The sequence below is a fragment of the Rhinolophus sinicus genome, chromosome 9, assembly GCF_057876585.1.
Source record: "Rhinolophus sinicus isolate RSI-liver-muscle chromosome 9, RSI-T2T, whole genome shotgun sequence".
NCBI lineage: Eukaryota > Metazoa > Chordata > Mammalia > Chiroptera > Rhinolophidae > Rhinolophus > Rhinolophus sinicus.
The window spans coordinates 15344808-15369786 of NC_142509.1; the positions used below are offsets into that span (position 1 = coordinate 15344808).

General features: G+C 49.5%; 1 protein-coding gene across 5 annotated transcripts in view; it reads right to left on the reverse strand.

Annotated features, from left to right (window-relative positions):
* Positions 1-24979, reverse strand: part of PKNOX2 (PBX/knotted 1 homeobox 2) — a 256849-nt gene that overhangs the window by 163608 nt on the left and 68262 nt on the right. For all 5 annotated transcript variants that reach the window (XM_074321097.2, XM_019710526.3, XM_019710525.3 and 2 more), the window contains exon 2: positions 24546-24615. The gene's annotated coding sequence lies outside the window, so the exon portion shown is untranslated. The remainder of the gene's footprint in view (positions 1-24545; positions 24616-24979) is intronic.

Here is a 24979-nt window from a genome sequence, read left to right on the forward strand (position 1 = left end):
CAGGCTCCCGCAGCAGGATCCATAGCCAAGTGCTTGTCAATTCTCCGAAGCAAGGAAAGGTGGGCCCTGCCCAGGGTCCTGAGAGGAGGAGAGGCCAAGGATGCCCTTCAGCTGGAGCAAAGGGCAGAGGACCAGCAGGGCCTGCAGGAGCAGGACAGAGGCCTGCCTGTGCGATGCCCGGAAGCGCTGGTGCACTGCGGTAGGCGGGCCTGCACGACAGAGCCACTCAGGGTGCCCAATAGAAAGAGACCAACTCCTGATATACACGGAGTGACTTAGAGCCAGAGCCACAGCTGGAACAAAGAAAGATTACTTTATTGGTCATTTATTACAGAATTTTCTAAAATGTTGGAGCTGGTGGAGATTTTAGGGACCACTTTGTATGTGTCCTGGCTCAGTGCACAGAACACAGTAGGTACCCCTCCCCCCTACAAATGTTTATTGAATGAATGAGTAAAAGAGTAAATGGAGAGGGAAACAGAACTCTGAAACCTGCAACTGATACTCATGATGACATGCTGAGACCCCGAGATACTGACAAATCTTCTGAATCATCCAGGAGAAAATTGTGCTCTGCACACTGTGAACAGCCTCTTAGGGTCGTGTCTGAGAACCAGTGCTCTGACCAGGGTAACTTCTGGTGAATCAGGATTTGATTCTGTTTGATCCACCTGCATGGAGTTCCTCGTATGTGGCAGACACTGAGAAGTACTGCTCCTTCCATCCCGAACAGGATGAATTAGGCTTCATGGCACCATTCACGGCGGCATTCAAAGCCCTGCTCCAGCTGAGGATGCAGCAGGAGCTCCGCGGGCCCAGGGCAAGAGACATTATTCTCTGCATCCTCTGGGGTCCCAAGCAACTTCTGGTGTGGGTTAAAGAGGACCAGATGACCCCCTCCTCCCTGACTCCCCTACATCGCAGGAGTCCTCCACCCCCTGGCAGCCTGGGGAGCAGAGGGAGGGGCTGGAGGCTGCCACAGCACTTCTCTCCCCTGTCATCTCCACGGCTCCCTCACTGGCTCTGTTTTTCAGACCTCTAGTAATAAAAACAAGCCAATAAAATGAACATGAAAATATATTCATTAGGATTTATAATGCTCATTAAAACTGCCTGTGTACGAAAGCATGACTTAGCTTCATATAAGTGGGAAAAAATGCAAATTATACAGCATGCAAAGAAGATATTTTCCTAATCGTCCAATCAAATGCCAGCCCAATTATCTGTGGCCAACCCAATGGGTTAAAATTATACTCTCTCTCCTTGGACACAGTGAGGCGCCTGAAAGTGTTTCATTTTAATAAAAATGAAATCTGGACCCTGCAGAAAACCAGCTTCACTAATGACGTGTTTACACAGAGAAAGACAATTTCTAGTTAATGGTGATTACTACCGAGAACAAATTAAACTTCCCAGAGTATATGGGTTAGAGATAATGGGAAAGGGGAAAAAAAAAGTTATGGTTTTAGTGTGTACATGGTGGCATAGGGGGACGGGGTAAGAGGAAGAGAGAAGCTGAGGAAACTCCAGGAGGAAGTTGAGATGGCAGAGGCGCTGAGATGGGTGCAGAGGGGAGAGCGTGAGAGACTGGTTGCATTGGTTCTGCCGGGGTCCAGCGATCTGCTTGGGCAGTGGGCACTGGCAGCTTGTTCTGGGCTCTCAAAGGCCCAAGGCTGAGGGCAGGGCCCCGTTCTCTCTGCAAGCTCAGGTTCTCGGGAATCTGCCATTCTTTCCTTCTTGGGAAGGCAGATAACTGATTCCTACCATTACCCACTCATTGGCAGTACATGGAAAGTGGTTCCTACTTCACTCCACTGGCCAGGGCCTCAGAGCTCTCACACAAAGCCAATGGGCAAGCAAGCTTGAGATGGGAGATGGAGGAAGCAAAACGGACAGGAGATAACACAAGAAAATAATAATCATGATGATAACAGAACTTCACCTACCCTTTACTAAGTCCTTACCATCTGGAGGGCACCCTTCTAAAACGTTACTAATTTTTATCCTTACTTGTGGGGTTGTATGATCATCTTTCCCCTCATTTTTAAAGTAAGGAAGCTGAGGTCAAGAGATATTACCTAGCTGCCAATGTCACATGCCCAGTAAGGAAGTTGGGTTTCTCACCCAGATTTGTGTGATTCCAATGGCCATGCTCCGAGCCGTTTGGCTACACTGTCTTGCTGGAATCAATATGGAGCCCTTGACTATTTGTATTCTACAAGCTATGCAAATGAAGCCTCCAGCTCACTGCCCAGCCCCCATACACTCAACTTTCTATCTACCCCTTTGGCCATTGGAGGCCATGAAGACACTCTTTCAACAGCAAAATCTCAGGAACTACCAGACCCCTTCGCTCTCCTCTTCCCCAACCTCCTACAGCCAGGTGAGCCGGGTAGGGAGGAGGGAAGGGAGCCAGAATCCTCCAGTGCAGAGTTTTAATGCATGTTCTTTTGTAAACAAGAACAATCATTTGTGAACAGGCCCAGATGCAAACAGTACCCAAATCAGGAATTCCAGCTCAGAGGCGCAGAATAATACAGCTTTGGGGAAGATTTAATAATAGTAAAATTAAAATTGTAACTGAAGCATAATGAAGAATGTGGTACAAACAGGCATGGCAAAGGGAAAAAACCACACTGCACAGATTGGCCCCTATGGAATAGTGATTGGTTGAGAGCAACAGTAAACAATGCACAGAAATGCAACTTAATTATCTCGCAATTCTTAACATTCTACCAAAGCCACACAGAAAGCTTTGATGTTGGCAGCAGCTAGGCAGCAGCAGCTCCTCTGTGTCCCTTGCTCCTGGAGGAAGAGCATTACTAAGAACTGTGTAGCCACTCCAGCAGCTGAGCCAGAGAAGGGCGGTGGGGTTGATCTGTTGAGACACCAGGAAGTGGACAATGACCTGGGAAGAAAGCATCTCTCAGGGGGTACCAAGTCAGGGGCTTGGTGGACAAAAAGGGAGCTCTGAGGATTGGGCACGAGGATCAGGACACTGGTACGGGAGGCACAGCTGACAACTGATCCCCAGAGCTAAGTGAATAGGTCTCCTTGGGGAGCCCCGTTCGTTAGCCCCAGGACTGGCTTAGAAAGCCCCGGGAACTTGCTGGATGGAATCTGGCCTGTCCCTCTCCCCACTTCAAACACACACACAGTGAGTACCACCTGGTCGGGAATGTCTGTGTGGTTCCTGGGTTTGCACCTGAGGTGCCCAGCCAGGGTTTGGGGCAGTGAGGAAAGAGACCCCAGGAAGGAGGACACTTGATTCTGAGTGGAATGCCTCTTTTAAGGCTGCTTCTGATGGTCTCTGATGAGACGCCTGAGTGGACGCCCACATCCAGAAATCCAGCCCCAAGACTCCACAACCTGCCTTTCTCTCTTCTGAACTTACCCCAGAAGGTGGCACTTCAGCCACTCATCCATTGCCTTTCTTTTGAGGCGGGGGGTGGGGCGCTTTATTCTTTGCGATTGTTGTTCTCGGGAACAGGGGAGATCTTCATCATTTGATTGGTTGGTTGGTTAGGGGCTGTCCCACCTGGAGACGGGGATGGGTGAGGTGACTTCTGGGGGCCACAGGCATACACAAGGAATGTAAGAAGCCAGCACTGTAGACCAATGAAGTCTCTCCATCATGTTTGCTCCTTACCTCTGCTTGTTCCATTTCTTACCATGTTTCCCCCAAAATAAGACCTAACCAGAAAATAAGCCCTAGCATGATTTTTCAGGATGACATCCCCTGAACATAAGCCCTACGGTGTCTTTTGGAGCAAAAATTAATATAAGACCCGGTCTTATATTCAGGGAAACACGGTAGGAAGGCTCCTGACTTTGTTTAGTTGGGTCTTGAAGTGAAGTCCGGACTGAGCTCTGAGGATTGGGCACGAGCGTCAGGACACTGGTACGGGAGGCTCAGAGGACAACTGATCCCCAGAGCTAAGTGAATAGGTCCAGTTGATCCCTAATCATGAGATGGCCGGGGGGATCCCAGCCCCTTGGTGATGGGGCCAGGGTGCCGCTAGTCCTGGGGCCACCCGCTCAAGGGCTCACCTGATGACTGGAGTAGGGTCACACAAATCCACAGGTAGTCTTTGATGCCTGGACAAAACAACCAATACAAACAGGCGCCCAGATTGCCTCGAGAGGCTGGGGTGAAGGAAGAGATGGCTTTTTTCCACATGGGATGGGGTTGCTGTTATAGTCCCCAGCATTGCCACTGCCCAGGGATGAAATATTTTCTGCGGTTTCTCAGGACTGGAGGCTTCACTCCTCTCTGCTGGGAATCAGCTCTGGAGGCGCCTTCATTTTGCTAGACAGGCTAAGTCTGCCATTTCACAGATTGGAAAACTAGGGCGAAGGGGCATCAGAGGAATTGGCCTGATCTTTCTGGATTTCTTTTACTCCTGATTCCAAATTGTACTGGAGGGAGGTCATTGAGACCTCCAGGGGGATAGTTGTGAAATGGAGGGGGTCTATACTAGATGCAGTAGCTCCTGCTGGGGGTTAGGGGCTGGGCAGGGAGAGAAGATCTTAGTATTGATACAGTTATTTGGGATGCTGAGCTTCAGAAACTAGTGTGTTAGAGCTGAGTAGAAGCTCACCCAAATCTTACCTCATTTGTCAGGAAATTGCTAAAAGTGAACAAAACCTGCCCCCAGCCCCTGCCCCTACCTTCACCACCCCAAACCCACCGTGCAGTTAATCTCTAACATGACTCTGCACATGTTTTGCATAACTCTTATCTTGTGCTGAGAATGTCTGGTTTATGTATGGTTGACTTGTCTAACCCCCATCCTCACTAAAATATAAATTTCTAGAGGGTAGGGGCAAGCGTTGGTTGCCTGAAAGAATATAATGCCCAGGGCCCAGAGCCTCAGGCCTGCTATCATTCCCATCCTCCCTTGGTCAGTCTCACCTTGGGGGTCGCCTTGTCTCATCTAAAGCACTTGGCCTCAAGATACGAGTGAGACTGGGGTTGGGGCCACTGGAGGCTGTGTGGGACAAAGGCACTTGCTCCTAGGGTCTGAAAATCTAGTGGAAACATGTATCGAGTACTCACTAGGTAGGTACCCGACATGGCTCTGAGCCCTTGGCATGTATTAGTCCGTTTCACCTTCACAAGGTGAGGTTTTGCTCCTGCCAAGTCTACTACCTGGCTGTGTGACCACATGACAGTCACTTCCTCTCCTGGGCCTCTCATCTCTAAAATGGAGAAGAGTGGGTACTAACCTGAAACATCTGCTGGACTGTAAGCTCTGAAAGGACAGGGACTGTGTACTCGCTGTTTACAGCCTCACTATCTAGCATAACACCTGGCACATGGTAGGTCCTCAATAAATGTACAGTAAACAAACAAGGTTCTGTTCCATCTAGCTCCATTCCAGGATCCTAAGGCTTCTTACCTTAAATTTCCCATTGTTCTGCAGCACACAGGTCAGTTTCCCACTTCCCTAGGGCTCAGGAGGCCTTGTCATTGTTCCCAGGAGCCCCAGGGGACCTGAGACTTAGAATTTACCTAGATCCTTGTCCTCGGTGTTATGGAAAGTGAAGGGGGGACACCTGACTCAGCTCTAGAGCTGGAGGAAGAGGGGGTTGGCCAGAGCAGGAAGAGGATTCTGTGTTACCCAACTGGGATGAGAGACAGCATCACAAATGGTCAGGACCCCATGCACTGCGTGGGGCACACATACTCAAACCAGCCTGGGACCCAGGCAGGGCAGAGCTGATGGTTCTCTTCATCTTACAGATGTAGAAACTGAGGCTCGGAAAGGTTAAGCCACGTTGCCCAAGTCACTCAGCTGTTTAGTGACCAGGACCCCTGGCTCTCAGAGCTAGTACTGCCTTGCCCCCATTTCTCCCCTCGTGGCCCTCAGGCTGTGACGGGGACCCTGATTCTGCTGGCTGAGGAGGAAGCTGCTCCAGGCGTGGCCCCACTCATCATCAGGGCAGAATCTCTCAGCACCCATGACAGCCTTGGAAGAATGGCAATCCGAATGAGATTGGGCAGGTGGAAAACTGTTGGTGACTTTTTGCACTTGCATATTTAAAGACACATTTTAGTCTTTGTAAAAAGCTGCTTGGGAATTGCCCTGGCGCTAAATCTCCGCGGAAGATGTCAGATGCGCATACCTCTTCACTCCAGTTGTCTAACAGCACAAGTGGCTGCGTTCTCTGCTTGTTTGTTTCCTTGTGTGCTCTCTTCAGTCCCTGGGAGCCAAGGAAGCCTGGCGTTACATAAGCACCTCATCAGAATAAACATCCAGCTAGATGCTGCTTCCTTCAGTCCCCCGCCCTGGAGGAGAGTTTACCTCAACCCCACACTTTCCAGAGCGCACAGGGAGATTTTTGTTCCTGGCAGCTGCCCCCTCATTACAGGTGGTCACCCTGGGGAGCTGAGCCCAATCTGGAGCATGTCTGGGCAGCTTGCTCCCTCCTGTAATGGACAGGGAGGTAGGCGATCTCCTTTACTCTGACCTCCAGGGACCCCACTGAGCATCATGGCATCCCGAATAACATGTATTTATTCATAGAAAACCCACTCTGTGCCAGGCTCTGTGCTGGGCACCAAAGATATAAAGAAGAATAAGCCAAGATCCTTTCCTGGGAAAACCCAGAGTGGAGCTGAGGTGACAGACAAGCAAAGAAACAACGACAAACCAGCACCTATAATTGAGAAATATACATATTCTGGGAACCAGGTGTGAAGGAAGTTCTGGCTCTGCCTGGGCGTCAGCAGCATTCATACAGGGCCTTGAAGGACATAAATGAATGAATGAGTTAGGATGTATAAACTGAAAAAGGTCATATATGACAGGAGGCATGGAGCACAGTATGGAAAACAGCAAGTGGAGGAATCAGCCACTTCTCAGGCCCTCAGCTGCTCCCAGACTAGCTCTGGTCTGGCCGGACTCCCTCCTTCCTTGACTCGGAGAGGGAAACTGCAGGCTGGGGAGCCCTGGTAGCCTGCTTACTTAACGTCTTTGGGCCTCTGTTCCCTCCACTTTAGGGTAGAGCCAATAATATCTACACGATAGGATTATTGTGAGTATTAAGTGAGATATTACATGCAAGTGTAGAGTGTCTGGGACACTGTAGGCTTGATAAACATAGAAATCATTAATACTGCTTTTATTACTCTTACCACGATTGCTGGCAAGCTTCCAAGGACCCTAAAAAAATGCCTCAGAGGCATAAAGACACTTCTGGATGTACTTGATTCACCACATGGTGTAAGCTTCAATTCTTTGCTTCCAACCTAAACATATCAGGAAGGACCTTCCTACTCTTTCTCAACAATGAGCTAAAAAAAACCCTTAGAAGAGGCAGCCCTTCACCATGGGAGCTGCTTGGGCAATACTCGAAGGCTTTGGTATAGGTTATGTTGCCTGGGTAAGAAGTCAGAGCCAACAGGTGACCTGCTCAGCTCAGAGCTCGGCGCATACAGGTGTGTTAAAGAGCTCTATGGATGCAACTGCGTCTGACCCCTAACAAGGGAGAAATGCTGAGATGTTCTCAATTAAAATTACAGCAGCCAGAGAGTGAAAGACACACAGCAGTCAGCGTGTTAAAAGCTGTGGACCAGCTCTGACAAAAGGCTGCTCACATTCCTGTGTATCTGTTGGAACTTTGGATTAATTTCCAGGTAGCTATTTCCGCAGATTATCGTAGCCAGGCACCATCCAACTCCAGGAGCCTCTGCTTGTTTACACGTGGGCTTTTCAGACTGCTGTCCACAGCCAACCCACAGAAGCAGACGTTTCTTTCTGCAGACTCTGCACCTATCCTGGAGCTAACCCTGCATCACTTTCTCCCACCCCTTTGCCTATAGCTGATGTGAATTCTTTCAGATGACTTACACCTTTCTTCCCCTTTTACCCTACTTGACGTATAAAAATGCTTGCAAACTCTAATGTGATGGACATATTGTCTTTCCTACCTAGCCATGCTGCTGATGTTTTAGACTCCATGCCCTAAGACCCGTCTTCTTTGCTTTTTGCTAGCAATGGCCTAATAAGCCCTGTCTTTTAAACAAGACTTCCAGCCGTGGAAGTTAACTTTTTTTTTTTTTAACACCCCTCAAAAGAGTGAGTTGATGCCTGCACACAATCCACACACCCTGCTGGTGAAGGTGCTGGGGGTCCGTGGCTGTCCTTGGGCACAGTAACCCAGCATCTGCTGGGATTTGAGCCTGGCAGTCCCACATCGCAGGGGAGCCACGTGGACCTCTCATGAGTACAATGCCTTGTCCTTGTTTTCAGGCTCCCACCACCCACATTCACCCAATGCGCAAGCCAAAAAGGCAGATCTCATCCCCGAAGCCCTCTCTCCTTCGCCACCAGCTCCATTCCAAACCTGCCGTTTCTCCACCTGTAACACCTCGAAAATTTACAAGTGTTCTCCTTCTCTGCTGCCATGTCCTTCCAGCAGGCATCAGCTATTACAACAGCTTCCTAAAGGCCTTCTTGCAGTTTTTTTTTTTCTCTTTTGCCTTCCTCCAGCCATTTTAATTACTGAAGCGGGAGCAGTTTCCCAAAAACAGATCTGGCCAAATCAACCCACTGTTTAGAACTCCCCTATTCCCACCCACCCCTCAGTAGCCCAATATGCAAGACCATCCATGCTCTCCAGCTCCACCTCTCACCACAGCCTCTGGCGCACACGGTGCTCCTGTCAGAAGGAAAATCTTGCGTTTCACCTCTTGCATCAAGCCCTCTCTAGCTACTGAAGTTCCCTCTGCCTGGAATACGTCCAACCCCTCCTTGTCACTTAGCTAACTCCTCCTCCTTCAGGTACCAACCCAGAACACCTCTCCCACTAGGAGCCTTCCTTGACCCCACGCAATTTGTTAGGTGCCCTCCTAGCTGCTCTCGGAGTGGTTCACCCTTGCCTGATTATAGCACTTAACATTTTGTACTAGACGTGCCTGCTTTCCTGTCATTCGTCTCTATATTCTCACTGCTCTAAGCTCCAAATGGGCATATTCCCTTCCTGAATAATGCCTGAACACGGTGGCAACAACCATTTGCTCAATGAATGACAAATGAACAAATGAATGACTAAACAATGAATGAATGAATGAATGAGTTAGGATATATAAACCGAAAAAAATAATACATAACAGGAGATAATCACCACAGTGGAAGCTGAGCACATCATGTGGGTGGAAGAGACACAGGATGGAGGCATGAAGAGGTCCGGCGGGGGGGTGCCGTGGGGGGTGATCCAGCAAGCGTGGAGCAAAAGAGAAAGGGAGGGGACCTGGCAGAAAGGCCAGGAGGACATCTGAATAAACTGGCCCTTTCCATCCTGCTCCAGAACCCTGTACCCCATCTGCAAACACTCAGCTACCTAGAACACAGCTTCATCAATAAGGAGACTTATACTGTTTCATAAACTTTCTTTAAATTAAAATCAGGCAACACACACACATCCACATATACCCCACAGACATCTTCGTTGCTGAAAAGTTGCTCCCTATAAAATAAAAGAAGCTGTTTAAATGTCTTCCTTCCAAGCTAGCCCCACAGAGCTGGAGCTGAGAATACATTAGCCTTTAATGAAGTGAGACTCTCATCTTCCAGGAGACACCTCATTTAGCGCAATTGTTTCAGAGCCATTACAGAAAGACAATTACAAGGAAGCGGGGAGAGTAATTGGAAATGCTGGCAGGAGTTGGGCGAAATGATAATAAATAAAAATATTCAACCTAATAAGCTTCCAGGAGGGGGTGGGATGAAGAAAATCAACATAATTAGAACTGAACCTTAGCAAGGAAAAACAGACAGCAGGGTGGCAAGTGCTCAACTTGTACAGGAAGAAAGAAGAAGTCACATGCAGGGATGATGATTCCAGGCTGCTGGCCGCTGGCCCCTCCGGAAGCTGCTGGGGGGAGGGGCAGGCCCACAACCCAGAGCCTGTTGGGGGCTCAGTGTTAGCTATTCCTGGCCACGGAAACCTGGGTGTGTAAAACAGGCGGGCCAAGCCTGGTGCAGCCCCGGTTCTTCTGCCCGTGGAGAGAAGGTCCAGGGAGGGCAGGCGGGGCCCAGGTCCTGATTGGGCTGCCACCCATCTCTAGTTCTGTAGCTATGGGCAAGAAGCCTGGGCTTTCTGGGCTGTGCTTTTCTCATCTTCAGATGAGGGAGGTGAGCTGTAAGATCTGTAAGCATTCTATCTGTCTTCTGTGAAGGCCATCTTCCTCTCATGTTCACTCCTTATCTGATAGGCCCCCCCTTTGGTGCTGAAATTTCAACATGGGGACTATGAGTGAAGCTGAGAGACTCAGCCTAAGCATCATTTATATAAAAATCGTTCCTGACCCCACTCTACGTCCCCTAGGGAGTACTGACCACGTGCTGCTCACTCTGGGCCTGGCTATGCCCACTAGGGTCTAGCATAGCTCCTAGAACACAACTGCATTTATTGATAGGTCTGTCTCCCTAAAAGGCGGTGAGTACTGACTGGAGCATTTGCAGAGGAAATGGTATGAGGACTAGGATTTGTTTCAAATAACCCTAGTGAAGAAGGGAGTGCTGATTTACATTATGAAGATTTCTCGTTTGGTTGTTTTTGAAAAAAAGGAACGTAAGTAACTTCTGAGGTCAGGGACCTCAGATTCGTCATCCAGTATGTAGCTCAGTACTTGGTACACAGTAGGCACATACTTTATGTATGTATTTATTTATTTATTTAGCATAATGGGTCTCTAGTAAATGCATTGTGTACTGTCTGGGAGTAGATAGTTGAGGATTAAGTCAAAGTCAAACTTAAAAACTTTAAAAGATAGTCTCAATCAATTCAAATAAATATACTTCAAGCCACACTTAATTTATTGATTGCCTACAGGGTGCCAGGCCCTGGGCACTCACAGGGGAACAGGATCCCCAAGTTCTTTTCCCTAAGGAATTTGCTAGCCAGTTAGATTCAGGTTGTAAGGCTTTGGGCATGCGGTGCAACCATACTAGGGGGTGGGACATTTGTCCAGAGACACTAACAAACATGCACAAGTCTCACCTCCTGGACAGTGGGCTGTGGCCTAAGTCCACGAGTTCGACCCTATCTTTAAAAAATTTTAATGCACCCTCAATATATACCGGGGGTGCCAAAAAATGTACACATTTTAAGAGATGTTATCTTTGTATTACTTTTCAAAGTTGTATTGAATTACGGTTGCAATGTGTAGTATGACGTTCGCTCAAAAGATGGTGTTAATCAAATGAACTCTAGCGTCATTCATTGCATTACAATTTTAATACAGTGTTTTCCTTCCTTAAAATGTGTATCCATTTTTTGGCACCCTCTGTACATATAAAACATGCATGTGTGTATATATTAGACATACTACTCTACCAATATATGATGTGTCTTATGAAACATATTCAACAATAGAAATCTATATGGGATGAAATAAAAATACACATAAATGAAGTTGTAATATTTTCTTCTCTTATTCCAATGGCCCATCTTGCTTACTTTGTTTTGGAGACTTTGCGTGTAGAATATCGGTGCCCTGGGACTGGACAGGCCTGCCGTACAGAAGTAATTCCAGTCTGCTCAGTATACCAAACAGAATTTAACACCTGTTTTTCTTTTGCTGGTCATGGCATCCAGTTTCCAGTAACTGGTGACAAATGTACCTCCAGGTCCATTAGAACCCTGGGGCAGGAAAGCCAAAGCAGAGGCTGGGAGAAGAACCCAGACACCTCCCTCTGAGAGAAACTAGGAGTAGTCCTCTTCATTCGTTCATTTGGCAAACACATAAGTTCAGAATGTGCCAGGAGCCATGCCAAGTGGAGTGAGGGTGACAGAAGCACCAGCCATGGCCCCTGTCCTGACCCAGCTTCGTGGAACAGGACAGACGCAGATATGCTTGAGATGCAGCTGGACACTGGTCAGCGTCGAAGATTCAGACCAAGTGCTCTGGGAGGGAGAAACTGCTTTCTGCAGAGAGAGCTAAGACTTATGGAAGAGGTGGCATGGGGTTAGGGAGGATGGGCAGGGCTTGGCTGCGCAGAGGGAAAAGAAAGTCTTTTCAGGAAAAGGAAATGTCTGTGGCAAAGACAGAGGGGGCAATAAATTAAGGGGGTCATTCTTCTCTGCCTGTCCTCAGCTCCATCTGGAGATCCCATCCTGAGGCCAGTGGGAGGAAGAGAATACTTACTAGAATTACAAATAAAAGAGACAGGGACATGCTCTCAGACTGAACACCCTGGAAACTAGAGAGTGAGTCCTGCTACCACGACTGTCTCGCTTCAAACATGCCAGTGGTTTGTCCAACAAAACAAGCATTGATTGAGTGCCAAGGCTAATGGGAGAGGAAGGCATTCTAGTAACGGGCCTTCTCTTCTGGTAGGGGTGAACTAAGCATGACCTGCCTCCAGGCGAGGCAGAGCAGGTGACCCCTAGGGCCCATGCTGGTTCTAGGATGCTACGCTCTGGACTCTTTACCTTCAAGATCAAGGCATCACTAGTAAAGACATAACTAAAATACAGTGTGATAGTCACAGAAAGATGACCAAATGTGCACCTTTCTCAAGGAAGATAAACCTCAGCAGAGATGTGCTCACAGACTGCTCATCACCCAGAAACTGAGCTCTAATCAGGTAAACAAGCGGGGAGAAGGCATTCTAAGCGAAGAGAACCTCACATATAGAAGCAGAGAGGCACAAAAGAGTACAGAAACCCAAAATTCTGCTGGTAAAAGCAGATGGTGCTGGGATCTAGCAAATCCAAAGAAAGCAGGAAATATTGGGTCCCCGGGAGGAGACAAAAAGCTCTGGGGGTCGCTCTCAGGCTCGCCCTGCTGTACCTAGAGCTGGGTGCTGCACACAGTTGGTGCTTAATAAATGTATCAATTGTAGCGTGTCATTTCTAGGAAGAGCTGGGATAAGCAATTCATTCTTACGAAGCCCCAGGCAAGGCCACATGCTGAGATGCAGTTATTAAGTCTTTTGATGAGAGAGGGAGGGAAGAGAAAAGGGAGGAGGAAGAGCTGAGATGGAGGGGGCTGCCCATCATCTTGTCAACAGGGCTCCCACCTCTTGATATCCAGGAGCAGGCACAGGGTGTAAGAGGGGCAAGTAGGCAAGAGCCGTGGAAAAGAAAGGAAAACTAGCAATAACGTTCTGAGTCCCAAAGCAGGGTCAAGCATGCCTCTTATTTCCTTTAATTTTTCCAACAGTCCAATAAGATTGTTATTACTCTTTAACTGATGGGGAAATGGAGGCTAAGACATGGTCCTATCTTATTAGGGGAGACAGGGGTCCCTAATAAAAGCAGGAGCTCAAATCCATTGGATTCTTTCCTTCCAGATGCTTCCACAGGGCAGGTGGGGAGGCGGAAGGCGGAGATGGACACCAGCAGATGGTACACAGCCCCAGGTACTGCTGCACCCTGGACATCCCTGCATGAAGCCCCAGGAATTGCCCAAGGGCCCAGGCTGCAGATCGCCAGCAGCCCTCTCGACCTGGAAATTTCCTCATTAAGGGCATCTCGGAAGGATCCTTAGTAGACAAGTCAACAGCAGCCCTCCATCTCCTCCTCACCCTGGCTCCTTTCTCTATATTGACATTTTGCATCTAGAAAGCCAGCACCCAGCCCACAAAATGCCTGGACCGCCCTTGGTCCTGACATTGCTTGTCTCCCAGGAGATGGCAGCCTTGGGTTCCAGTCTAACCTCTACCACCAAACCCTCAGTGGCCCTAGGCAAGTTATTGCCTCCTTTGAGCCTCAGTTTCCCCACCCAGCACTGAGGAGTTCAGTGATTTCTAAGGTCCTTGAGCATCCCGTGAGCCTCTTCCTCACTCCCTGAATTTCTCCTTTTCCTCCCTGCCCCACCCCACCCCACAAAAGCCAGGGGAATCCTTTCCCTCAGGCAAATCACCTGCAGGCTGAGCAACCCATCCTAGGCCCTGGGAACTGCAGGCTCTACCATCCTAAATGGGGGCTAGAAATCTGAAGCGGGCAGGTATGGACCAGGGTCTCTGTACAGCCCAGCCAGGATGTGCTGGCTACAAGATTCAGAGAGGTGGCAAGGTCCCTTATTCAACACTAATTGTCATGCGGGGTGTCATGCGGGGTCTCTAGTCCCGCTCCCCACATAAGCACACAGGACATGGTGAGCTCAAAAAGGAACACCCATGGAGACATAGATAGGGGAGTCATACTACTATTGTCCCGCTGGCAGCTGGGTTGGAGACACAGGAAGCAGGAGCCACACTACAACCTGCTGTCCGCTTCTCTGCCAACCAACCAGCCAACCCCACTTGCTAGCTGCAATCCACACTTGCTAGCTCAGCCACCATCTTCTTGCTAGCCCCCATATTTTCCTGCTAGCGTAGCCACAGCAGTTATATTAGTGGCCAATAGCTCACTGGTTACAGCTGATGGCCAACTAGCCACAGCTGATGACCATTTGATAACAGGTGATGGCCATTTACTACCTGAGCCAGCACCTTTCCACGTGAGGCCGAGAGCCTGGAAACGGCACTCCTGGCACTGTCCCTACACCAATCCCATTCCAACTGCTTCATTTGAGAGATATCCTAGTGCAGTGGGAAGCACATTGTTTTTGGAGTTGTGAGGACCTGAGTTCAAATTCCGCTGCTCCTCTTTCTAGCTGTGAAACCATAAGTGTGTTGCTTAACCTTTCTGATTGAGCCGGGCTCACTGACTTGTGCTATTAGAGGACCTGTGTCCGAGGGTTGGTGGGAGGCTACTGCAGATAATACATGAGAAGCACTGAGTGCAGGGGCTGTCACACAGCAGCAACTACCTGTCTTCTTCAGTCCCTCCTAGAGTAGAACAGTAGGACTCCCAGAGCACTTGACAGTATGAGGAAGAGAGCTGCCACCCATGCCCAGCCAGTAACCAAGGTTGAGCAGTTTCATGATGAAAAAACCCACCTTCCAGCAGCAAAGGGCTCCCCTAGGGAGAGACCCAGGTGAGTCACTTGAATGTGATACACTTTTTTTTTAATTGGGTTTAAAGTTATAAAACAACAGCAATGAACAGCTCCTGCCTCTGCAGGTACTGAGGCCCAGGTGGGAATCAGAGGTATTAATTAAACTCACCCAACCTCTCCGACAAGACCAGGTGGTCCCAAGCCCGGACACTGTCCCTCTCGTGGTCTCCTGCACCAGAAAGTGGCTCCACCACAAGTCCCAGGCTGGAGAGGGATCCACTTTTTGGACCAACCTCACAGGCATCCTCAGACGCCCACCCCCAGACGCCCACCCCCACCTAGCCTAATTCAATCCTAAGTATTCCTAAGGTACCTTCCAATTTCCCGCTGTAATAAATGGCACAGAATGCAAATGGAGGTGGATGTGGGACACAGATGTTTGCACTAATTTAATTGAGGGAACACCTTGGATTAAACACTTTGCAAAACACTCACAAACAGGTTCAGTGCATTCGGTAATGAAAAGCCTTCCAGCCCCTGGCACTCTGCTGCGGCTGCCTGGGGCTCCAGGAGAGTTGCAAGGAGTGGGAGGGCTGGGGAAGGGGGGCTGCCTAGAGCTGTGTGGGGACAAGATGCCTCCAAACACAGGGTGAAGGCGCGGGAGCCGGTTCCTGGGAGGGCTTCCAGCAGATTATCCACCAGCTGGGGCAGACTCCAAGAGACAGAATCTGGAAGGGCTGGGATGAAAGTAGGCAGCAGCTGCCTCCCCAGGTGGGTAACTGCTCCCCTGTAGGGGTCAGCAACAGGCAGGGCCCTCCCTGTCCTCAGGACTCAGATCCAACCTGGAAGCCTCACTGCCCACCTGGTTGACATCCAGTTGCCCATCTATATGGGATTGGAGTCCCCAGGCCCCCGGTGACCCCAGGGAAGAGCAGCCTCTGACTTTCTGGATATGAGGGAAGGTGAGAAACAGCTCTCAGATTTGTGTTTATTTATTTTTTGCAAGGCGGTGTTAATTTCTCTGAAGTTCTTTCTTCCTTACCTTCCCCTCCAGCTTAGGGTACCCTAAAAGCTCAAATCCTGGGCATATACCAAGCCCCAACTTTTCTCTTCGCCTTCCCCATCCATCCATTCAGCCTCAGTACCTGCCCTGGAGGTGTATGGTGTGGCGAGGGAAGCAGACATTAACAGTCCCAGGCGCACTGTGCCCTCAGGGACGCATCCATGGTGACCTGGATGGGGACAGTGCAGCAACTTGGCATGAGAGGTTAAAAGACCAGTGGAGAAAAGGGGGAAAGCATTCCTGGCAGAGGAAACAGCATATGCTGAGATAATGAGGCACAGAAGTCTAGGCAATTGTAGAGCCCCAGAGGAGACCGTCTACATGGGCCACTTAGGGACAGGTGGCACACATGAAGATGGGCCACTTTCACCAGGCCCTCTTCCCACCCCATCCCTAAATGTTGCCATAGTTGAACAAATCTGGAATCAGTTCCTATAATGACTGCTCTGTAAGCTGTGGGGACAGAGCCCCAGAGAGCAGTTTCCAGGCTCTCGGCCTCACATAGAAAGGTGCTGGCTCAGGTAGTAAATGGCCATCAACTGTGATTGGATGGCCATCAGCTGTGGCTACTTGGCCGTTAGCTGTAACCAGTGAGCCATTGGCCACTAATATAACTGCTGTGGCTACGCTAGCAGAAAATGGGGCTAGCAAGAAGATGGTGGCTGAGCCTGCAAGCAGAGCAGTGAGGGTTGCCAACAGTGTGGCTCCTGCTTCCTGTGTCTCCAACCCAGCCGCCAGCAAGAATATAGTGGTATGACTCCCCAACCTATGGCTCCATGGGTGTTCCTTTTTGGCCTCACCATGTCCTGCATTCTTATGTGGGGAGTGGGAGCAGAGATTCTGCCGGACACCCCGCACAACAAAGCCTCAGAGTTCAAATCAGGCCTGGATGATTTTATATTCCTGGAAACAGAATCCCTAATTTTCAAATACAATGATCACTTCAAATATAACAACCATTATAATAATAACTCTTATGCTTGTATAGTGCTTCATAGTTTATAAAACACTTTCACATATTTACTATACTCCTCCACCAACAACCCTTTGAGAAACCTGGAACAGGTAGTATTAGTATTCTCGTTTTCTGGATGAGAAAATTAAATCCCAAGTTCCCAGCTATGTAAATAAGAGCACTAGGGCTCAAACTCAAGTCTGACACCAAAGTGCATGTTTGCTCATTCATTCAACCATTCAGTGCATCACAGAGTATTTGTTGAGCACCTACTGTGTACTGAGAAATACTTCAGATTCAGAAATACTCCATAGCATAGTGGAGATATTAAGATGATTAAAAGCCTAGATGAAGAGACAGACATACCTGGACCAAAGGGAAAATGCTAAGGCAAAAGCAAAGCACTGAAACTCAGGAACCAAGAAAAACACAGAGCTACTCTCTTTAAACACTTTCTCAGTCACACACACACACACACACACACACAGCCTGAAGACACACCTACACACATTGTGTAACACGTAAACACATTGTGTGCACACACCCTTATCAAACATGAAGGTCTGAGCTGTTCTCCCAGGCTGTCCTCATGCCCCCCAGCATGGAACGCAGACTACTCTACCACTGATGTCCCCACTGCTGGCTGGGCAACAGTCCAGAACTGGCAGTCAGAGGCCGCCCTGTGGGGCCTGAGCTTCACCCTGTCCCCCAGCACAACCAGCCAGGTACACAGGGATTGCAGCACATGTGTGAACCTTGGCCTCATGGGAAGCAAGGGTGTGATGCTCTTCTAGTGTGTCTGGCTGGTTGTGCTGGGGGACAAGGAAGGAAGGAAAGAAGAAAGGAAGAAGGAAAAGATGGATGGATGGATGGATGGATGGATGGATGGATGGATGGATGGATAGATGGATGGATGAGTGGACGGGTGGATGGATGGAGGGGTGGATGGATGGAGGGGTGGATGGGTGGGTGGATGGGTGGATGGTTGAGGGGGGAGGTGGGCAAGCACAGGAGCTTTCAGACAGATCCGATGGGCCCCGCCAGTAGGCCCAGGTACAGGCAGACACTGTCCTGCCCTCTGATGAGGACTAGGAAGCTCCAGTTCCCTCTGCAAACACAACACCCTCCTCGGGGTCTGTGTGAGAATGTGTGACAGGAGATGCTGGCACACAGAGGGAACCAGGGCCTTCCCGCCCCATAAGTAAAGGTACCGGTAAAGGTACCAGCAACTCTGCACAGTCCCAACTGAAGTCAGCTCCTGACCCCCCACCACCATCCATTCCGGTGTTTGGGGGCTCACTAGAGAGCACCTCTCCATCACTCACCTTCTTCTCCTTGATTCATTCATCCATCTATTCATTCAACCAACCTTGTAGGGTGCCTGTCACGGCCAAGCATGATTCTAGGTACTCGGATTAGGAGAAGGAGAAGGTTCAGTCCTTAACTTAGATAGAGAAACAACCACATGTGAGGTCCTGTCATGACATCCGGGCAAAGGAGTGCAGCCGCATTTCAGGAAAGGGGAAGCTCTATAAGGAGGTATCACAGGGAGACATGTGAGCTGGGTATTGCGAGCGGAGCAGCGGCTGTCCAGGCTGAGGAGGTTCCAGACAGAGGAACTAGCAGTGAAAGGCATCGAGGAGTGAAGTTATACAGAGCATGTGGGGGAAACTGAGCAACCTGGCATGTTTGAGTTGCCAGGAGTAGGACAGTGAGTGCCTGTGTGTCTGAGCGGCTGTAACTAACAGAAGAGGGAGTAGACAGGGTTGAGCTGTGAAGCCCACAGTCAGCCGGGCCAAGGAAGCTATAGACAGTGAAGACCCACTGGGGGTGGAGCACAGGCATGGCAGGGTCACATACAACAGCATTCGTTAGGGTCCAGCTATTGCAGGCACAGCACTGGGCTCCTCCAAACATACGAGGCCATCCTTGGCTCACTCGGATGAAAAATGAGTGTGACGAGGTATTCTCCTCTTTGATTCATGCAATTATCGCTGGAGAAAAGGCCAATATTGGAGCAATTTTTCCTCTCTGAAGAGCCAGACTGGCTGGCTCACAGCAAAAGCAAGGAGAGGTGTTCCCGCATCACCACCCGTCTCCCCACCACCACCACCCACAGCCAGGGGTGCTGGGAGCAAGCAGTGCTTGGAAATCCTCAGCAACTTCTGGGGATTCAGGAAGAACTTGAGAAGGGATAATGGAGCCATAGAGGAATTAAAAGGGGCGGGGGGATCCCTCAGGCTGGACAGATGTATGGCTGGATTTCCAGGGAGCAGGGGAGAAGGGCAAGGTGGGTGGTGGCGACCACCTTGCAGTTTCCAGACCCTGCTCCCAGCTTCTTCAGTCCTGCTCACAGCAGGGAAGTTTCTCCCTCTCCGTCGTTCTCCTCTGTTCCCTCCCTCCCTTCCCGCCTTCCCAGCTCCCCTCCAGAAAGGTTTATGGAGAAGACGCCAAATAGCCCCCTCTCCTGCAGGCACAGTCACACCAACTGAAAGGAGATTTAATTAGCAAAATCTCGTTAGGCAAACGAAATTATCCGTAAGACAATAGTCCTCTGGACAGGGGGTATGATTAAACAAAGCCATTAATTGAGAGTCGCTTTGGCAGCTCCCCGGATGCGGAAGCGTCCATCTCCGGGCAGGCTCCACTTTGCCTCCTTGGGCCAGAGGCAAGTCTCGGCCTCCACCCCGCCCGCCCCACCCCCAACCCACTTCTCTCCCTCTTCCAGAGCCCCTCAGTTGGGGCTACAGACCTCGGCATCTCATCAGCGGCCTCTTTGCCGCCAGATTCCTGCTAAAGTGCCTTGATTGCATAATGTCTATTTGCATAATGTAAATTGCAATCTCCTAGCTCGGGAGGCAGGAATCACAGAACAGCCATTATTTTTTACCACTCCACAAAAATTCTACATTTAGAAAGCAGATTTGCAGCTCAGAAAGCCGTATAAATCTGAATCTGCCAGAAACACCATTAAATCACACCAATTAAGTCGGACCAACGAAGTACCCCTGTCACTGTTCTCTGCACACTCAAGGACCCCCAGCCCAGATGAACAACTGGGGGCTGTGGCAGTGAAGCTGGGCACAGGTGATGCAAGAGGCAGGGAATTGTGCCCTCTAAACCTTAACACACACCCCAAGCATAGGCGCCCCTCAGACCTGGTAGAGAAAGGAGAGAGGACGGTGGGACTAGTTGGAGTGATTTCTAAGCTTGTTGCCTGATTTCTTGTGGGCATGTGACCTGTCTGCAGGCTTTAATTTATGGAGCAAGAGAGCGCATATGAGGAGGAAGCTTGCACCTGTAGCAAATATAGTGGGGAGATCCAAGCTATTTCATGTGCGGATCAACCATTCCCTGCCTTTAGCTGCTCTTCAATGGCCTGTTCTTTCTCCTCCCAAGTCTCCTCCAGCCCAGTGAAAGAGAACTGAGGATAAATCCTGCCAGGCTGGGCTGGGCTTCGGTGGGCTGGAATCTGAACTCCTTTGAAGAGCTGTTTCCTAGGGGTCACTAAGGAGAGAGGTGAGTCCCAGGGTCCTGGAAAGGGGCATTCCCTCTGACGACTACTCATGATTCCATCTTCCGCACAGCCCTATACCTGGTTACTCTTTATTGCTCATTCAATATTCATTTGTCAAAGGGCAAGATGTTAATGTGTATTATTAAAATATCAATAGTTTATGAGTGAACTTTTATGGAGGGTACAGTTAAAGGAAAGATTCTTGACCATCTATGTCAGAACTAATGGAGAGGAACAATCTTTCCAGCTCCATTTTTTATTTATTTCCCGAGTGGGTGGATGGCTGAACCATTCTACATAGCTATTGTGTGCCCGGAATGGCTCTAGTGCTGTCACATGCTGGATTTCATTTAGTCCCACAGCAGTCCTGGGGAGGGTGGGTGTACAGACTCATTTTCAGTTGAGAGATGAGGAATCGAAGATCAAAGAGATTTGCTCAGGCTCACAAGGGGCTAAGTCACAGACTGGGATTCTAAGCCAGTTTTGAACTTCAAACCCAACATATTTTCCCCCCAAGTTAGAGCTTTGGAAACACAAATGATCGTTATGTTTTTGTCTGTTTCCTTCACCTGCCCAAATTAAACATGAGTTTCCTGACCTAAGTTTCACAGAAGGAGGAAGGAGAAAACAGAAAACCATTCCACGCTTTTATACAGACCCATTTCCAGAAAGTGGGCCCCCACTTTAGACATATCTAAGCAAGTTCCCAGAATCTTTTCTGTACCTTTAGAATCTTAGAACTGAGGGTGACGTTGGAAATGATGTAATCAGATGTCCCCATTTTACAGGAGAGTAAACTGAGGTTCTTGGAGCCACACAATGGAGTGGTTTCCTAATTCAATGTCAACTCTGTCACTAACTTTCTCTGTCACTTATTAGGGCATTTCTGGTGTACTCTGAGCCTCTGCTCTTTTCTGTAACATGGAGATAATAACGGTATCTCATAAAGTAGTGTAAGTGTTCAATGAGAAAATGCACATCAAGTGCTTAGCCTAGTGTCTAGCATGTAGTAAGTACTCAGTAAATGATGGTTATTAATATTACCATTAAGCTGACCTGTGGAAGCCTCTAAGACTCCCTCCAAAGCCCAACACCTTTCCATCAAAACCAAGCCCACCTTCCCTTTTCTTCCCTGTCCCTTCTTTTTCCACATTAGCCACTCTCAGTCCTTTGGGAAAATAGACTGGTTCTGTGTCCACTCTTTGCCTGAGTTTTGTTTCTGTCTCCTTAAGTCACAACGCATCAGGGCACTCAAATTCTCTTCCAAAATTTAGCTGCATCTGGGTCAGGAAAATGGCAAAGGGAGGAGCCTGGTCCTTCAGGGTGCAGCCTGCAGGTTATAGTGGGTGTCAGAGGGGAAGAAGGAAGAGGAGAGGACATTGGGGGTCAGGGAGGAAGGGCCGCCTAGACCTCCCATCTCCAGCACAGCTCTAACAGCCCCTTACATCCCGATCTTTGCTGTAATCTACACCAGCATGGAGTTGGGGGTGTGGGGAACCCTGCGTGGGAATGAAGGTGTCCAGGCTTGTGCAGTCCTTGGTCACAGGTCTAAGTCCCTCTCCAGACCTGGCATGTCAAGCTGTGGGTTGTAAACTGGACCCACTCTTACAGAGATGGACTTACAAGGTAGAGGCTTCCACAAGCTGCAGGACCTCTGTCTCTAGCATGTCCTCAAGGAGTCCCACCTCGGGGGGAAAAGCCTAGTCTGGCCTCTGAGGAGGCCCCTTAAATCTGGACATTCTGGTGAGTTAAGGGACAGTTTTATTACCTAACGTGGGGGGTTCTTTAGCCTGTCTTTGAAAATAGATGAGGCTATGTTGTGCCAGACTTGACACATACTAGTTGTGGTGGAGTGTACTCTGCAAATATGGCTGCAACAACATACACCCCGTTCCCATGCTCTTCTTCAATGTGCTCTTGTACTCCTCCTTGGAGACATGTTGTGGGGGGCAGGGTTCTATGTCCCATTCTTTAAACTTGGGGTGGGGGGGGCTCTGTAACTGGAAGTGGAAGTGACGCCGCCTGGCTTTGGAGGGCAGGTCACAAAAGGGTAGGACCTCTTCCCAGGAGGCTCCCCCTTGGCATCCAGCCACCAGATTGTGAGGACGCCCAGGTCACATGGAGAGGTCACATGGGTCTGGCCGACAGCCCAGCTAAGATCTCAGCCCATGCCTAGTATCAACCCCCTGAGTTCTGAACCTTCAGTTGATTCCAGCACCCAGCTTTTGAATAGCCCCAGCTGAGACCCCCAGACCTGGTGGAGCAGAGACCACCTGACCCCACTGGACCCTGTTTCCTGACTCACAGACTCTATGAGCATAAAAAAACGTTGTTGAGTCACTAAATGTGTGGTGGTTTGTTACACAGCAGTACTAACAGGAACACCACTGGAATTCAATTAGAACGCTTGCTATTTCCCGCTCAAATACAGACTTCACTGGTCTTCTTCCTGAGACTGCAGACTTTCAGACTGTTCCCTCTTCAGCTCGTCCCAGGCCCTCTGAACCTGCCTCCCCTCGTCCTCTTCTTCCCCACTCCACTCCCCTCCCCCCCAAAATAAGTGGCAGGACCCTCAGGCCGCATGGCAGCCTTCACAAACCATTCCCTAAAAGATCATTTGAATCTTCCCACGTCTGAGTCCTGGGACCTGAAGAAACCCTTGTTCCTCGGTGCAGGTCCAGAGTTTGTCCCTGCAAGGGAGCTTTTCCTGGGTGTGGGTGGCCCAGGCGCTTGGCTGCCCTCAGGGATAGGGAGCGAATGTGCAGACCTATTTCCCCCACATGCTCCACTCTCATTAAGCTTCACGCTCAGCTTGCTCCTCTCGTACTTGACTTGACTTATGAGGTCCCTCTAACCTCCGGTGCGAGGAGACATCGATTCTCAGAAAGGTCATTATCTTTCTACTTTGGCTCCCTCACCCCCAGCCCCATCTCCTAGGTAGGCTTTCCTGGAACAGGATGGAGGGAGGCCCCCTTCCCGCCCCCTGGGCCTGGGGATCCGACCACTCCAGAGCCCAGGCTGGAGAGAAGGTGCCCCGGGAGCCATGGCCGTCAATCACAGAGGCGACCAGCACTGAATCGCAGGCCATTAGGCAAGAGGGCCGGCGCCCTGCTCACTCACCGGGCAGCCATCGGCAGGATGTTAGACGATCGCAGGGAGGCCATTCTTATGATTTATTCAAATACTCATTATAGTCAATCTATTTTTACACAGAGGTGAAGATGTGTGCTGATAACGGTTAATCATTTATAATTCCATGGACTAGTTGGAAGCCAATGTGCTATCAAAGTCGTAGCAGCAGCTGGGCCTCCGGTAGCTCCAGAAGCAGGATGGAGAAGCCAGAGAGCCAGGGCAAGCCAGTCTCCCAGCTCACATGTGCAGAGCAGCAACTAGGTTGCAGGTGCAGTGGGGCCATGAAGACATGGGAATCCCAGACAACCCTCCAGGAGCTCCCAGCCTGGAGCGAGCCAAAAGGGTGCTCTGCGCGTGAATGCGGTAGAATTTCAAAAGAGGGAAAAATCACTTATAGCTGGAGTTACCAAAGAAGGCTCCCCAGAGGAGACTGGACTTAGGCTGGCCTACAGGTGGGTGGACTTTGCCAAGCACAAGAACCAATATGAACCAATAAGCATAAGTATAAGGTGGGATGTTACTGTGTAATGGGAAGGAAGTGACCAGCAGTAGGATTCCCCTGTCCTCCCTCACCCCACCCTAAAAATAACCACATGTAAAAACGAGTGCAAGCTATAAACTCAGCCCAGTACCTCCTCTCATTGCCCCCCAAGCTTAATCCAGAAATGCCAGTGGCCAGGGTCTGGGTCAGCCTTGCAAACTCAAGAGCTTCGCTCTTTAATACTCATGCACACATAACACAGCAAGTCCCCTTAACGCACAATCAATAGTCTAATTAAATAAGATGTCATATTACAGGGCTTCTTTGTCACTTTCAGACCAAATCTAATTAGACATCCACTGTATTTTACACTATGACTCTCCCATTGTTGAGTGTTTGTCTTGCACAACGCATGGCTGTTAAACATCAGGTTCAAGGCTGGTCTTTAACCCATAACCTATTGAATCAGCATGGAAAACGCCAATCAAAGTTACTTACAGTTCACAGTCCCTCTTCTGGTAAGCGGCATGGAGGACAGAAAGCCTTAGAGTCCTGCTCCAGACTTCACCTGTCAATAAAAGAAAACATTTTTATAGACTGTGTATGATTCTGCTGGGAGTGAGAGCCGAGGTGAGGATTAGGGTAAAATCAGAAGTGGCTCGGGCTCAGGAGCAAAGCCAGGGCTGTCAACCCTGTGCCCAGAGTCTGAGCAAGGGACTCCTGGTGCAAAACAATTATTGTTAGACAGCTAACCAGGACGCTCTTGCCATACCTGCTAGGTGCCTCGGTTTCTTTGAGTTTCATCCCCTTTCCTATAGGAATCCCAGAGACAGAGAGGCTCATGGCTGTGGAGAGAGCCCTGAGCTGACCAGGGCAATAATCGTTTACCGATGCCTCCTGTCTGATGGGAGACCCCAGGCAGGGAACAGAGC